This window comes from Nannospalax galili, unplaced genomic scaffold (assembly GCF_000622305.1).
Source record: "Nannospalax galili isolate Female #2095 unplaced genomic scaffold, S.galili_v1.0 scaffold324, whole genome shotgun sequence".
In the NCBI taxonomy this organism is placed as follows: Eukaryota; Metazoa; Chordata; class Mammalia; order Rodentia; family Spalacidae; genus Nannospalax; species Nannospalax galili.
Window position 1 is genome coordinate 433,792 of NW_008353027.1, and position 17,573 is coordinate 451,364.

The window sequence follows — 17,573 nt, forward strand, 5'->3', positions numbered from 1 at the left end:
ACAAAATGGGAGATCTTCTATTGTAGCAGAACCTGTTTCTAAAGTTAACTCTCCCAACATTATTTGCTTTTCACAACTTTGTCTCTCATGTAAATATGTAATATACTGTTTAAATATTTAAATATGTAATATCTAATATATGTTCAAATGTGTTTGTATACACATATATACATATCACATCATAATTTGATCTAACAGTAGAAACACAAATTTAGAATTAAATTTAATATTATGGTATTTACAAGTCTCTGATAATAGGGACTATTCTATGTTAGTGAAATTTGGTTTAAATATCATGTTAAACGTTGCCTTAAGAGAATATTTAGATTACAATGCAAAATGAATTGAGGTCAGTACCATCTTTCAGTCATCGATGGCTAAATTTAGAAATGAGGCAGTGGTTGCTTCAGCAAAAACTAAACCAACTTATGTCATTGTCAAATCTGAAATCCACATGTATATATTTTCTGATTTGGGACAAAAACGAATACCACATTCAGAGAGGACTTTTATTGCTTTATCACTGCATAATATCTTGGATATATTTGATATTGCTTACAGCTCCAATACACCTGTCATTGCACCTCATTGCTAATATGATGAGAGCTCAGTAGTCACATATTATCATCCAGTATAATGCAATGCTGTCTTCTCTAGTCATTCTGCATTAATGTCAGCATTAAATACCACAGTCAAAGTTATTCTGGATTCACTTTCTCCAGGGGTATACATCATTAAGAAGTTCAATTTTAAGAAGTAGTAATGAATACTACATGGAAATAGTCATATGCACAGTCTTTATTCTGTTGAGATTATAATCTGACTAATGGTGTTCAGTATTTAAGAAGAAGAGGTAAAGGCTTCCTTAATTGTTGGCTCAATCATACTCAGCTTCCTCATTGTTACAGTGGCATGAGCATTGGATGATCAAATTATTAATTACTTGGACCTGGAAAAAAATGTTTTTTTTTTTTGCCTTCTTGAGACAGGGTCTCCCTCTAGCCCCAGCTGTCCTGAAACTCACTATGTAGACCAGGCTGGCCTTGAACTCACAGAAATCTGCCTGCCTCTGCCTCCCAAATGCTGGGATTAAAGGCGTGCACCACCACACCCAGATGGAAACTTTTTTAAATAAAAAAAAAAAGTGTGCTGAAGATATACAGATATTTAAATATCATGTGTATATATTTTATATGCCTTTGAAATCCATTTGAGTAAATCCAATAACACTGGTTTTGTACTTGAAACATTTGAATTTAGGAAGTTAACAAATTAGTGGGTTACAGTGAAAGAGAAAGTATAGTTTTGCGCTACAGTGTTATAAAATGCATTTTTTAATGTAGAAAATGCAGTGACTAAATGTGCTTCAAGTGAATTTATCTTTCTGAATTTAAAAAATTCTGAGATTCAAAAGTGTACAAAATGTTACCAGAACCGTGAAGTAACTGACTGAGGTGTGAGCTGATCTGAGACAGTGCCTGTGAGACACCATCCATGGCTGGACAGCATAAAGAATCTACATAGACAAAGAAATCTGAGAAAGGAGAATGGACTGCTCATCAGAACCCTGTGTATAGTTAAAATTCTTTCTGGGAGGTGCAAACAATGTCTAGCCTCTTCCTTCCTTGGTCCCTACAACAACCCCCCTCCTTTGTGATTTTGCCAAATGGAAGTCTGCTAATCCAGTCAGTTTATTGCACTTGCTTACAAGGCAATGAGTGAGTGCTCATTTACAGAACTGTGGGTGCTCCTCTCTTCAGACTGTACAGTAAAGTCTCCAACAAGGCATGAATCTTGACTTCCCACAGCCGCACAAAATGGCAAACAAACCACCCCCATGACTTCCTCAGTTGATATGCCAAATGCTCCTCCCCCTTGTTCATGTAGGACCAACTGGTTGGTTGAGAGGTGTGACAGACTCTCCCTGCCCTTCCTTTCTTGTGGAGTGTAACAGTCAACAAGCTTAACTATAATAATGCTAGGCAAGCAGATACAATCAAACTCTGGAAGAAGGCATCTGTCCATGGTTAGTGTTTCAAAGGAGAGTCCTATGTAACACGGAGGAAACTGGCAGAGATGTGACAACATATGAGACAATTCCTGTGAAGCACTGTTATGGGCTGGACAGCATCAGCAGCCTGAATATTAAAGGAATACTCAAACAGGAAAATTTACTGCCAATAAGAACCCCGAGGAAGGTGGCTGACGTGTGAACACATCTGAAACAATGTCTGTATATCACTGCCCATGGTCTGGACAGCATCAGTGATCTAAATAACCGAAGAAATACTCAGAGAGGAGAATGAGACTGTGCCTCGGAGGACCTCTGAGCATTGAGAATGTATTCTAGGAGTTGGAGGAATGTGTGGGATTTCAGATAGAAGCCAGTAATCATGACAGTTGTAATGTCCTATACTCCCATCTAGTTCTGTACCCCTCCCCATGTATTGTGCCTTTGTTTAATAACCAATATCATTTAACAGGACAGATCAGCCTCATGTTTTTCCTGCTCTATATTCCTTTTGTTGTTGTTTTATTTTTCAAATCTCATTATCCTTTCATTTTACTTTTTCCTCTCTTAAAGAACAGCCTGACATGGTTGGATGGTCTGTGCCTTATCCTCTTTAGATATGGAAATATTCTGAATTACTTGAGAATATTCCTATACCTCTCTCACTTCAACCTTCCTTAAGCCAAAATTATATCAGCTTCTACTTTTTTATTCCTTGATTCTCCCTTCTATTTATGTTCCCTTTCCTCTAATTTCTATCATTCCAAAGTTGTTAATTTTATTGTGTTTTTTCTTCTTTTTTTCCATTCATACACACAATTATGAATATATGAGTCCATACAGTACAATCAAAATCCTTTTATTCCCTAAAATGATTAACAATTATAGGATGAATATTTTCTTGTTGACAATATTTTCATAGTGAATATAACCAAGGACTGCTGTTGGAAACAGTAGTCTATTTTTAGAAGCATACTAGGGATAAAACTGGATGATCTGAACACAAATCTAACATAGGAAAATGAGATCTAAACCCTATCACATCATCATTCCTCCTAAACATTGCAAACAGTTCTACTGACTGAGCAAAGAAAGATAACTTACAAATGGAAAGAAAGAAGAAAGAAAGAAAGAAAGAAAGAAAGAAAGAAAGAAAGAAAAAAAATTCTACCAAAGATCAAAGTCCTGATACACAGCTCCTAAGGTAAAAACATAAGAAGCATCAAAACCCGAGACAACAAAAATTCTCCAAAAGCAATCAATCCCAGAGTGATGGCTTCAAATGACAATGACATAAACAAATTACAAAGAATACAAAGAATGATGATAAATATGTTCAAAGAAATGAAATGTCAAAGGGCACAAAGTCCTGAATGAATTCCAAGAGAACACACACAAATAGTTGACTAAAAGTATAAATTCAGGATATGAAAATAGAATTCAATGAAAAGATAGAAATACTGAAAGGGCCACGAGGAAGACAGAATATCAAAGAATGAATTAAAAGCAGAGAAATTATTACATCAGTAAAGAGCAATGAAAATTTTATTACATAAAGAAGCAATTTTAACACATTTTTCCAGAAACAACTTGAAACATGTTACATAAAAATACATATACAATGAAGTTTAAGGGGGAAAAATTAAAATAAGAAATCAAAGACCAAAAGATTTGCCAACATGGAGTCATTTTTGGTGGTGGAATAATGGTTTCATTAGTTCTGCTCTATTGTTTTTTTAAATCTTAAGTTTATTGGGCTTGCTAACAGAGCACAGGGTGGGGATCTAGTTACAGAAAAGTGAGAAACCCCCCCCCCATTTTTGGCTATGCTGGATATTTGACAATCAACTATAGATCTTGTGACTTCCTAATAGCCTCACAAAATGGGGAGAGAGGTGCCTTATGGCATTCTTGGTTTATATATCCTTAGTCCTTCCCCCAAATGCAGCTAAGGCTGACTGATTGGGTGGAGGGGTAACTGATTCCCCCCTTTAATCACTGATGACTATGAGAAGGAAGTGTGACTATAGCTTGCCAGCATTGTTCAGTTAACACTCCACACTTTCCTCTGGCTCTTACATTCTTTCTGCCAACCTCTTCCACAAAAATCCCTGAGCCTTGGAGGAGGTGATAGGTGTGGGATGACCTTCCTCCCATTGTGGCAAGGCACTGAACGTTCAGGTCTTGGCATCATCTGTTTTTCATGAGCTTTTGCCCCATTTCAGTGGGATTCCATCTACTATAAAAACACAAACAGCAAGAAGCAAGAACATCTAAACAGTGGCTTCTATAATAGCTTAACTTGTGGGACTAAACACAAAGGCTTGGATGGTACTTTAGCAGGTGCATTACATCCATCTAACAAAACAATTACACAATGATGTTTTTTGAAGAACATACTAACAATACAAAAGATCTTTGGGACACCATGAAAAGGCAAAATTGATGGATTATGATGGACAGAGAAGAACAATAAGAATTTTTTGACAAAAACATAGAAAATATTTCTAAGACAATCATAGCAAAAATTTTTACAAATCTAGAGCAATAAAACAAATGATAGAGAAAAGAGAACATTCCATGATAAAAGCAGGTTAAAGGAATTTTTGACCACTAAGGCAGGGTCAGGAGGACACTGAAAGGAACTCCTAAGACCAAAGACAATCATAAACATAAAAATGGAGACCAGCTGAGGGAATCAAAAAATAAGACCGATATATTTATTTGTATTTCCAAGAAATACATCTTACCATCAAAGAAAAACACCATCTTAGAGAAAAAGGAAAGGCAGAAATATGTCAGGAAAACAGAATGAGAAAATAAGTAGGTGTTACTATTCTGCTATCCAACAAAACAGACTTCAACCAAAACGAGTTTGAAGGCAAAAAACAGTCTTCATACTGACTGAAGGAATAATTCGTCAAGAGGACATTCAAATCTAAACATGCACACTGGGTATAGGTGTGCCCAATTTCCAAAAAATAAAGTACTGCTAGGTATAAAGATTGACCCAACATAGTAATATAGAATGACTTCAATATCCAGCTCTCACCAACAGACAGGTCATCCAGAAACTATAGGGAAATATTGGAGTTACATGCTATCAAAGATCAAATGGACTTAAACATCTTCCAAATATCTATCCAATGTTTGATCTTGGCAGTCCATGGAACATTCTCTAAAATAGATTATATTTTGGGATAAATAGCAAAGCTCAAAAGATGTAAGAAAATTGAAATAACGGCTTAAATGCAGTCTGAGCAGGATGGAAAAAGCTATAAATTATCAGAAATGCAATCAACAGAACATTCACAAACACCTGAAGATTAAAAAACACATAATTAAATGATAAATGACTAAACAAAAAAATGAAGAAATAAATCAATAAACCCTTACATTGAATGAAGTTGACTTTCACTACATCCCTAGACCAAGGTAATCCTTACCATATTCTAAATATTCGTTCTCATATTTACAAAGAAGTGTGCCTTTCAGCTCTAATCGAATAAGTTTCTTTTAGCAACCGATGGAAACTATTTGTAATTCCTTAGCTGATTAAATGCAGGTAATACATCCCTGTAAGATGCTTAACCCTAAATGACACATCTTCAATGCAGTCTCTACACACAGGATGAATGTATGTCTCAATTCTCAGATGAGAAGTTTTCTTACACAGCAGGTGGTGATTAACACAGAAACATAAAATTGGCCAATGTGCAGAGAACAAGAGGCCCCATGAGTGCTTGTCCCTGAATAGAACGCCTATTTCAAACCTCTGCTTTCTAAGGCTCTAGGATAATTTTGGAAGAGGAAGCAGAAAGATTTTAAAAGCCAGAGGGAGTAAAAGATAACAAAACCAGGAAACAGATTGTTCCAGACAGTGTTTCAGTACTAATGAAATCACAGCAGTGGTGACAGCATGCACAATTCCTATGGAAGCTCAAACCAGACAAAGCCCCAGCACAGTCGTGGGAAAGTGTATAAGAAATTCCAACCCAACCTAAGGAATTTTTGGCAATTGATGTTTTGGTAGGGGAAAGACAGTGTTTTGCAGGATGGGACAAAGTAGACAAAGTGGATGAACCCAAAATGAAAGACATTTTGGTACACAAATCAGACTATATATTACATTAAATTAGCCAGAGGGCAATTTAGGTAGGAATAGGGCAAGGGATCTAAATATTATTAAAATTTAATGAATAGAATTTGCAAAAATTCAATAAAAAATAAAATTAGAGACAAAAAATAAAATGAAGACACAACACAAACAACCATAGGATACAATGAAAGCAACCCCAGGGCAGAAGCTTAGAGAGGTAAGTGTCTACATTAAAAAATCGTAGAGGTCTCAAACAGATAGTATACTGATTTACCTTAAAGCCTTGAAAGAATAGAAGCAAGAGAAATCCAAAAGCATTAGACATAATTCAACAATTAAAATCATTGCTCATCTAAACTAATCAAAGAAGCCTTATCGAAACAAACAACAACAAAAAATCTTGTCTAAACAAACCAAAAGAAAGAGAACAACAATATTATTAAAATTCAAGATAAAGAAGACAACACATTAGATGCCAGTGAAATTCAGAAAATTTTAAGACATACTTTAAAATTTGCATTCCATTGAATTGTAAAACATAAAAAACCTCTTAATTTCTAGGTGAAAGTGATATACTGAGCTTAAAATGTAATGAGACAATCAGACTAAAGTGGCAGTTAAAATTCTGCCAACTTAACAGTGTGGATAGATTCACAACAGAATTATAACTATCTTATTTCTTTTTCTTTTTTTAAGAGAGGGGTTTCTTATAGCCCCAGCTGGTCCAGAACTCATTATGTAGACAGGTTGGCCTCAATATCACAGAGATTTCCCCTGCCTCTGCCTCCTGTGTGACGGAATTAAGAAGTGCGCCACCAATCTGACCTATTTATTTTTTAAAGAACAGCTAACACCAATAGTTTTCAAATTATCACATAAAATAGAAAAGGAATGAACATTTCAAACTCATTTTATGAAGTCGTATTACCACGTTACCAATATCTGCTAAACAATTCATGATGCAGTGGCACACACTTAACCATAGAAGGCAGAAGGAAGCAGTTTTCTGTGAGTTAGAGGACAGCCTCATCTACACAGTGAATTGCAGGTCAGAGAGATATACAGGGAAGTAATCTCAAAAGAAAAAAAGAAACAAACAAAAGCAGATAAAAACAAATAAAAAATATACAGACCAATATAATTGATAAGCATAGATGCAAAAATTCTCAAGAAATGCTTGCAAAACTAATTCAAGGACACATTTAGCAAATTGCCTTCGTTTTATAGATGAAGATATAGTTCTACACATAGAAATCAAGTAATGTAATACATCACACAAATGAACTAATAAACAGAAATCTATGATCACCTATTGGATGCAAAAAAAAACTTTGACAAAACCCAACATTCTTCTGTGATAAAAACGAGGAAGAGAGTAGAGACTGAGAGAACACATTTCAACACTATAAACGCTACATGTGGAGAATGTACACCAGAAATCATGAGGAATGGCAAAAAAATTCAAAGCATTTCCAAGACAAGGGTGTCCACATATATAAAATATAGTGCTACAAGGCTTTGCAAGAAAATTAGGACAAGAGATTAAAACAGAAGATAAAACAAAACCAAAAAAGATCAAAGTATTGTTATTGTCATATATTTGATTTTATATATTAAAAAGCCTATAGACTCCACCAGACAACCCCTAAATCTGACATATACTTTCAGAAAAGTGGTAGAATATGAAATTAACACACACAAATCAGTAGTCTTCAGTAGTCAAAAAAACTGAGAAAAAATATCAAGGAAATAATCTAAATTACAATATCTCAAATACAAAATAACTTGTGATAAAGCAAATCAAGAGCTTGAAAAACCTCTTCCCAAAAAATGAAGATGAAATAAGAAAATTTAAGAAGACACTAGAAGGAAAGACCTCCAAAGTTCATGCAAAGAATTAATATTATTTTAAAAAAATGTGTTTCAAAAGTAATATACAGATCAATGTATTCACAGCAAAATTCTAGCATCATTCTTTACAGAAACGCAAAAAGCAATCCTAGAATTCATATGGAAACACCAAACACCATATTAAGCAATGGTGACCGAAAAGAATAATGCTCAGGTTACTTCATAGCTATTTTTTAGCTGTACTATAGAGTCAGAATAATAAACCAACATAGTACAAAAATGAACACATAGATCAGTAGCATGGAAAAAGAACCAAGATATAAGTTCACACAGCTACAGTCACTTGATTTCTGACAAAGATACCAAAAATAGACAGTAAAGAGAAGTACCTTCTCCAATAAATTTTACTGGGAAAATTGAATGTCAACACATACAGGAATGAAACTTGATTTTACCTCTCAATTTATAAATTAATCAAATCCAAAAGTTTCAAAGACTCACTGGAATGTCTGAAATGCTGAAATTGTTAATAGAAAAGAGTAGGAAAAAATACTTCAAGATATGGTTAAGACTTTCTGAGTTGGAGTCCAGTCATTCATGAAATAAAACCAAGTATTGACAAATGGGGCTCTGTGAAATTAAAAAGCTTTGCAGAACAAAGGAAACAGTTAATTGAGTTAAGAAGCAGACTGAAGTGTGTAAGAAATCCCAACTCAACCTACAAAACTTTTGTCAGTGATGGTTGCTGGTAAGAAGAAATATAGTGTCTTCCAGTAATGGAACTCTTGGTGGGACCAGTGAATGGAACTACTCTGAAGGACATTTGGGACACAAATCAGGTACACACCACAAACACACACACACACATACACACACACACACACACACACACACACACATTAAATTGTCCAGGGAGCAGGAGTTGGAAGGGGGTAGAGATAGGGGAGTGAATCTAAATAACATGAATCTATATTGTATGATTTTGGGAGTCTCTTTGACTACTCTGGATGCCAATTTAACTAAAAATTTCTCCTGTCTGGCACTGTTTCTTATTATGTAGCCTTTAGCTATACACATAGACTCATGCACAGATATAAGTGTAATTTGTCATTAGTTTTTTTGACTAATATGATTCTCTCTGGTTTTACACTAGCTAGGCATTATTTATCTCTCTTCTCTCTCCCTATCTAACTCTTCCACCATGGCTTCCCCTTTCAAGTGTCCTCATTTTCTTCATTTCTCCCTGGATAATACCAATCTCCTATAATCTGACCTCTCTTGAGCTCTTTCTTTCCCTTTACCGTGAAAGTTCCTTGTACAATCCCCCTCCCTCTTCAACTTAAATACCCATTTTATCCATTTCTCCATTTGTAACACCTGTCTCCTACTGTTCTTCTCTCTTGGATTGCTCCTTTCCCTTTACCTCCTGGTTTCCTTTTCATTATCCTGGTTTCTGCAGTTACATCTGGATACATACGCATGTACAATGATTTGGTGCAAGGATCTACATATAAGTGAAAACATACATCCGTTGTTTTTCTGATTCTGTTTTACTTCACTTGGCATAACAGTTTCTAGTTCCATCAGTTTACCTGCAAATTTCTTGATTTCATCTTTCTTTATCATTGAGCAGAACTCCACTGTGTAAATGCATCAGATTTTCATTATCCACTCTTCATCTGAGGGAAACTTAGGTTGCTTCCATCTCTTAGCACTTCTGAAAAGAGCAGCAACAAACATGGATGTAAAATTATCTCTGCAATAGGATGAGTCCTTTGTGAATATGCCAAGGAGTATAACTGGTTCAAATGATACAGCCCTTGATTGTCTTCTAAAATCTGATGGTAAGACTCTACTACTGAAGACAGAACATACTTCAGACACAGGATTCAGAGCAATGGAATGGGAACTGACTTGGATGTACTTCCTGTGAAAACTAGCTCTCATACCTTTGGAGAGCATGATGCAAAGTGCTGAGGAAGAAGATTAATCGATGGTCCAACACCAACTTCAACACCAAATAACCACATTAATGACCACCCCAGCATATAACATTGGTGCGGTACTGGCACTTTTATCTTGGGAACAATCAACAGCTACTTAACTGTACTAAAAGTCCACTAAACGGGAGGAAACTCATGTGTGATACTATAAACATAGCCAAATACACATAGCTAGAGAGGTCATAGATCTTAGAGAAAACCCCAAGATTGTCACATCCCTCGATGACTGTAATTTCTTACTATGTGCAAAGTATGACTCCTTATATATTTAACATGAAAATATCCCAGTCATCACTTATCAAAGAAGCTTCTTTTGTACCAAAGAAAGACTGCTACAGAGTACAAAGACTGGTCACACATAGACATTGTGAATTTCTCAAGTCAAAGTGGCATATCTACAATGTAACCTCTACATGTAGGTTCATGGAATACATAACAAGGGGAAAAGAAGACAATAATGAATATCTCCGGTCTCATTAATGAAGCTCCCTCATGCAACAGAGGACAAGAAACACAAAAGGTCACAAATGGTCAAAGTGTAGAGATTAGGAATCTGCAGAATGTTGATCCTTGGACAAGATTCCTATATTAAACTTTACTCACTCAGGGCTCAGTGACCATTGTGGAAGAGGGGTTGGAAAGGTTATAAGAGCCAAGGATGGGGTGCATAACATATGGAGAAAGAATTCTACAAGCTCTGTGACTCTGCTCATTTGAACCTACATCAGTGGTGTCAGTATGCACAAGACCCAATAGGAACTCAAGCAGACAAAATCTCAGTATAGAACTGGGGAAATAGACATCAAATCCCAATCTTAGCTGAAGAAATAGTGGCAACTGCTTATTACTGGGTGAGGAAGAGCTGATCTTCTTAAAGTGAGGGACTCTAGACAGGCTGACTAGACCTCAGTAAATGGACTTGCACTGAGGAACATCTGGGGACACTCAGTTGACAAAACAAGCCTTGACACAAATGAGAGAATGCATGACTTTCAGTGAAGAGTGGTATGGGAGGGTTGCCAGTGGGGAAGGGGGTATAAAAATGATTAAGATTGATTGAAATGTTCTTCATGAAATATATAAAAATTCAATAACTGTTTTAAAAAATCTTATGTGGTTTTATATAAAAATTATATCCAGACCAAATCATTTCTATTTATAGTAAGTTTATATTCAAAGTAGAATTTTTTGGATTTTTCTAATTTATATCCCTTAAGTTTCTAAAATCGTTTAGGTTTGATGAATGGGTCAAAAGAGATATCAAGAAAGAAATTTAAATATTCCTGGAACAAAATAAAAATGAAAACACAATACTACTGAACCACTAGGACACATTAAAAGATGTTTGGGGGGGAGCAAATTATAGCTCTTAAAAGCCAACATTAAAAATCAGAAAGAGAGGCAGGAAAGATTGCTAAGCATTTAACAACACTAACTACCCTTGCAGAGAACCTGTTTTTGTTCCCAGTGCCCACATATTGGCTAATAATAATCAATAATTACAGTTCCAGTGTATCTGATACCCTCTTTTGGCCTTCTGGGCATTGCAAGATATGGGTGCACATACATAAAGGCAAAACAGTCATATACATAATATATATATTTTATCTAATTACAAAATGTAAAATATATGGATTAAACTTTTAGACTGATCAGAACCTCCAAAGTTACATCAAAAAGAGATCAACAACTTAACTGAACGTATAACAAATAAAGAGACTGAAACATTAGATGAACCCTTCCAACTAAACAAAAAAAAAAACAAGGTTCATAAGGATTCAGAGAAAAATTTTATAAGATCTTCAAAGAAGAATTACAGTCAATTAATTTTTCAAAACAATAGAAATAAAGGACAAATCCCAAATATCTTCTTCAAAGCCAGAGCCTGGGGAAAACTATTCCAAGTTCTAAATGATTGTAAATACCAACTGAGACTACTTTATCCAACAAAACTGTCATCATAGTCACAGGGGAATGAAAACTTTTTCATGGTAATACAAGTAGACCAAGTTTATGTTCAGAATATCAGCCCTACAGAGAACACTCAAACCATATCCAAGAGGCTACAGAAAGAAACAAAAAATAAGGTGCAATGGTGGAGACATAGACTATAATGAAGAACAACAGAAAATGTCAGTAACCAACACATCTTCCAATAAGAACTTTAAATGTAGTGGCTTCAATTCCTGAGTCTAAATATACAGACTAAAACCAGGAGTAGTGTTGCCTGCCATTAATCACAGAAAATAGAAAGAGGTAGATCTCTGTGAAATGAGGACAGATTGGTCAACATAGTGAGTTGCAGGCCAGCTAGGACTGCAGGAGACCCATCCAAAAAATACCCCCCCAAATAAAAAATAAAATAAAATAAAAAATAAAAACAGACCCATCGTAGAGAAACTGCAGATAATGATATATAGAGAGAAAAATCTAAAAAGGGAGCCAGGAAAGGAGATACTACCTGCAAAGGAGCAAAAACTAGCCCAGGCACTGATATTTCAGCAAAATACGTGGATGTCAGGAGACCAGATATCATACATGAAATGCACACATCTATACAATATTGTACTCAAGCATCAAAAAACATATTCTACACAGTAGGCCATATAAATTTCTCTAAAAGAAACCACACACTGTTCATATAATTGAGGATCCCAGCCCAGGAAATGGTACAGCATGCAGTAAGCAGGTCTTCCCACTTCAATTAATCTCATCAAGATTTTCCCCTATAGGCATGCCAGAGGCCCATCTCCTAGGTGAATCTGCATCTCTTAAAGCTGACGCCTGATAGGAACTATCAGAGTGCCCGATTTCCAGTTGCATTGTTGAGCTTCACGCATTAAGAATCAGTGAGCTCGGCTAGGGTGGCATCTCAGTGGTAGCATGCTTGCCTTGCCTGGCATGTACAATATCTTGGCTTTCATAACCAGCAAGAAAGAAAGAAAGAAAGAAAGAAAGAAAGAAAAAAGAAAAAGAATTTCATGGAGTCTACATGGAATCTATTGGACCACAATGCATAAAAAAAGTTAAACTCAATAACAAAGAAACTCTGGTAACTACATGAACTCATGGAGATTAAACAGCACACCACTAAATGCTGAATGGGTAAAAGAAGAAATCAAGAAAGCAAAAAGGATTATTGGAACAAAATGAAAATTATAAATGAGCACAACAAAGCCTCTAAGACACATTAAAAGCAGTTCTAAATGGAAAGATTAGATTTCCAAGAGCTAACATTAAAATATCAAAAAGAACACAAATTAATGACTTAATGGCACAACTCGAGACTCTGGAAAGATAAGAACAAACCAAACTCAAGACCAGCAGTCGAGAAGAAATAATAAATCAAAGAGAAGTCAGTGAAACATAAACAAAGAAAACACCTTAAAGAATCAATAAATCTAAAGCTGGCTCCTTGGAAATGATAAACAAAATAGATAGATCATTAGCTCAGTCAAACAAAATAAAGAAAAAACAGTCCCAATGCAAAATAAGAGATGAAAGGAAATCTTACAACAGATACCCAAAAGTTCCAGAACATTATAAGGGAATTCTTTTGTAAACTGTGGTCTATTAAATAGAAAATATAAAAAAATGGATGAATTTGTAAATTCAGTGGCATCACTGAAGTTAAACCAAAAACAGATCAACCACTTAAACATATCCAAAAGAAATAAAGACATCGAAACAACATTACAAAGCCTCCAGAAGCCCCCCGCCCCCCTGGAATAAAAGCCCTGGATCTGGATTCACAGCAGAATTTTATCAGACCTTCAAAGAATTTCCATAGACAATACTGATCAGTTATTCAAAAAGATAGAAAGAGTGGGAAAACTCTCAAACTCCTTCTATGAATACAGTATTATTCTAATAACAAAACCAGGTAAAGAGGCAACAACAGAAATAGAAAACTAAAGTTTTAAATCCCTAATAAACATAGATGCAGAAATTCTCAACAAAATAATCACAAGTCACATATAAAAATACATGAAAAAGATCATCCACCATAATCAACTTGGCTTCATTCCAGGGGTGCATGGATGGATCAAGATATGTAAATCAATAAATGTAATAAATTATATAAATGGATTTGAAGTAAAAATCACATGGTCACCTCAATAAAAGCAGAAAAACCTTTGAGAAAAATCTGACATGAATTCATGATAAAAAAGTCTTAGAGAAAATTATATTAGAAAGACTATACCTCAATATATTTAAGACTATATGCAACAAATTCACAGCCAACATCATTCTATGGAGAAAAAACTGAATTTTTCCCATTAAAAACAGGTACCACATAATATTGTCCACTATCCTCACTCCTTTTCAATAGAGTGCTTGAAACTCTTGCTGGAACAATAAAAAGGAGAATAATATTAAATGGATAATAATTGTCAAAATAAGTCAAATTTTCCCTATTTGGAGGTGATATATTGTACATAAGAGATCTCAAAAAATTCCACTCAAAATTATTTTAGAAATGACCAACTCTTTCAGCAAAATGGAAGGATATACAATCAATTTATAAAAATCACTAGCCTTTTTTCTATATCAATAAAAACTATTTGAGGAAAGAGATCATGGATACATTCTTGTTCACCAGACTGAAAAAAATATCTAGGAATGAGCCCAACAAAAGGTGTTAAAGATCTCTACAATGAAAACTTAAATTTTAGAAGGAACAGACTGAGGAAGACAATAGGTGATAGAAAAACTTCCTGAGCTCATGGATTGGTGGAAGTCATAATGTCAAAATAAGGATTCTACCAAATGAATTTACAGGTTCATTGCAATTCCAATCAATACCACGATGACAAGTTTCACAGAAATAGAAAAAAATACTCTAAATTTGATATGAACACACACACACACACACACACACACACAGAAACTGATAGGTAGAGAGCAGGAGAGAGCGTGCGGTGGAGAGCATGAGCGGATGGATGAAGGAGGCACCGAGGCACAGATGGAATTCTCAGCAGGATACAGATTTATTTCGCACAGGGCACCTTCCCCTCCAGGAAGGGAAAGATGTCAGGGAAGGGAAGGGAAGGGAAGGGAAGGGAAAGATGTCAGGGAAGGGAAGGGAAGGGAAGGGAAGGGAAAGATGTCAGGGAAGGGAAGGGAAGGGAAGGGAAGGGAAAGATGTCAGGGAAGGGAAGGGAAGGGAAGGGAAGGGAAAGATGTCAGGGAAAGATGTCAGCACACTGGTTGTGAGCTGGGACTTTATATATGGGGGCTTTAGGGTGTGGAAGGGGGGAATGTTTGGGGGAGAAATCAGGGAGGGGGAAGCAGGAAAAGCCTGGCTCCACGTTCAGTATGCCAGGTGGGATTAGGGTCTGGAAGTGTTTACTTTTTCTCTCTTAAGATAAGAGAAAAGCTTGTTGTGATAAACAGCTTCTAAAATCTCTGGTTATCAGGTAGAATCTGCTTATCTTATCTTTGGAGATCCGAGGAGAGGCAGGCTGCTTCTCAGCAGAGTTTGTTTCCCTTGACCCCAAAGGTCAAGGTGAGGTCCCTGTTGGGGAGGGTGGAAATTGCTGCTGTTTGGAACCCTAACAGAAACCACATGGTGAAAGTAACCCTGAGTACAAAGAACAATGCTGGGGGAGTTGCAATATATGATTTCAATGTATATTAGAGCAATACTAATAAAAACAGCAAGATATTGTCACAAAACAGACTTTCATCAAGGCAACAATTTAGAAGACCCAAGCAAGAGTGAATACAACTACAGTCACCTGATATTTGAATATAGCATCTTCAGGAAAATTGCTGGGAAACCTGGATCTTAGAAGAAAAGATATGAAAGATACATAGCCCTTACAAGACATTGATGCATGAAATCAATTTCTAAGCCAAACTTTATTTTCTCAGGAATAAAAGTCTTGTTTTATTCAACAAATGAGCCCTCATTAAATTAAAAGGCTTCTGTACAATTAAAGAGGAAACTTAGCTGGGCATGGTGGCGCACACCCATGGGAGGCAGAAGTAGGCAGATCTCTTTGAGTTCGAGGCCAGTCTGGTCTCCATAGTGAATCCAGGCCAGCTGCGGTACAGGGAGACCCTGTCTCAAAAAGACAAAAAAACAAAAAAAAAAAAAAAAAAGAAAAAGAAAAAAAAGAGGAAGCTCATTTAATGAGAGAAATTTGTTTGCCAGCTACACAACTGATAGATTAATATTCAGAATATACAAAGAACTCACAAAACAAAGAATCAAGTAAACATATCACCCTATTAAAATTAGTTTACAGATATGCAAAGAGTTCTCTAAAGAAGAATTTAAAACAGTAAAGATATAACTCAGAAGCTATCGTTAGTAATTAGGGAAATTAAAGCTACTTTAAGATTTCATCTTACCCCAGTCAGAAAACAAATGTCATCAAATGCTGACAAGGATGTGACAAAATGTGAACCCTCAATCACTGCTGGTCTAATTGCAGACTGGTGCATCTACTATTGAAATCAGTATGGAGAATTCTTTAAAAAAAATTATATTAAAAAGTTTAAAATAGACCTACCATATGGTCGTGGATATCCCTCCTTGGCATATACTCTAAGAACATAGTATTCTACTATAGAGACAATTTGCACCCCCTTATTTATTGCTGCTCTTTTCACAATAGCTAGGAAATAGAAACAATCTAAATTTACTCTCAATCAATGAAGGGATAATTAAAATGTAGAACATTTATACAAAGAAGTTTTATTCAGCCATAAAGAAAAACAAAATCCTAAAATTTGAAGGTAAATGGATGCAACTAGAAACTGTTAACACTATGCAATGCAGCACAAACTCAGAAACCAAGAGATGCATGCTCTCTCAGGTGTGGAACCTAGCTCCAAACCCTTAGATCGAAGTACATACCATGATATATGCACATTGCTTAGGAAAACAGAAATAGAGGGAGAGAAGAGGAAAAAGCCTGAGAGACAATATTAAGCATTATCAAGGGAGAAATGGGGAAATGGGAGGGGGTATACTTTAGTCTTGAAAGAAGGATAGCTATATGGTTCAGGACAGGAAAGTGATAAATTATGGGTAGGTATTGTGGAAAAAAGAGATGTATTATTTCATAAACCCACTGAAAATGCAAATATATGTGAGTGCATGTGAGCTGGAGGAAAATCTTTGCCACCTATATATCAGGTATAGGATTAATTTTCAGAATATACGAAGAACTAGAAAAAAACAAAGAATCAGGAAAACATATGACCTAATTAAATAATTTAAAAAATTATTTACATATCTGAAAAAGAGAGTTCTGAAAAACAAACAAACAAAAAATAATAACAACAACAAAAAACCTGAAGTCTGTATAACAAAAATCACTCTTACTAGGCAAGGGACACCTTACTTCCAGTTGTTGGTCAGGATAGTACAAGAGACTGCAAAGGAAACACAGGCTACTGCCACAACCTTTGACTGACTTCCAGAACTTGAAGTTCAGACAGTATTGCTGAGGACATGACATGCTTCGGACACAGCATGTGGAGCAATTGAACAAGAAGTGACTTGAAATCTTTTCCCTGAAGCCTAGCTCTTATAGTACCAGAAGATACTATTTAAACTGCCAAGGGAGAAAACCAGTCAAAGGTTCAACCCAGC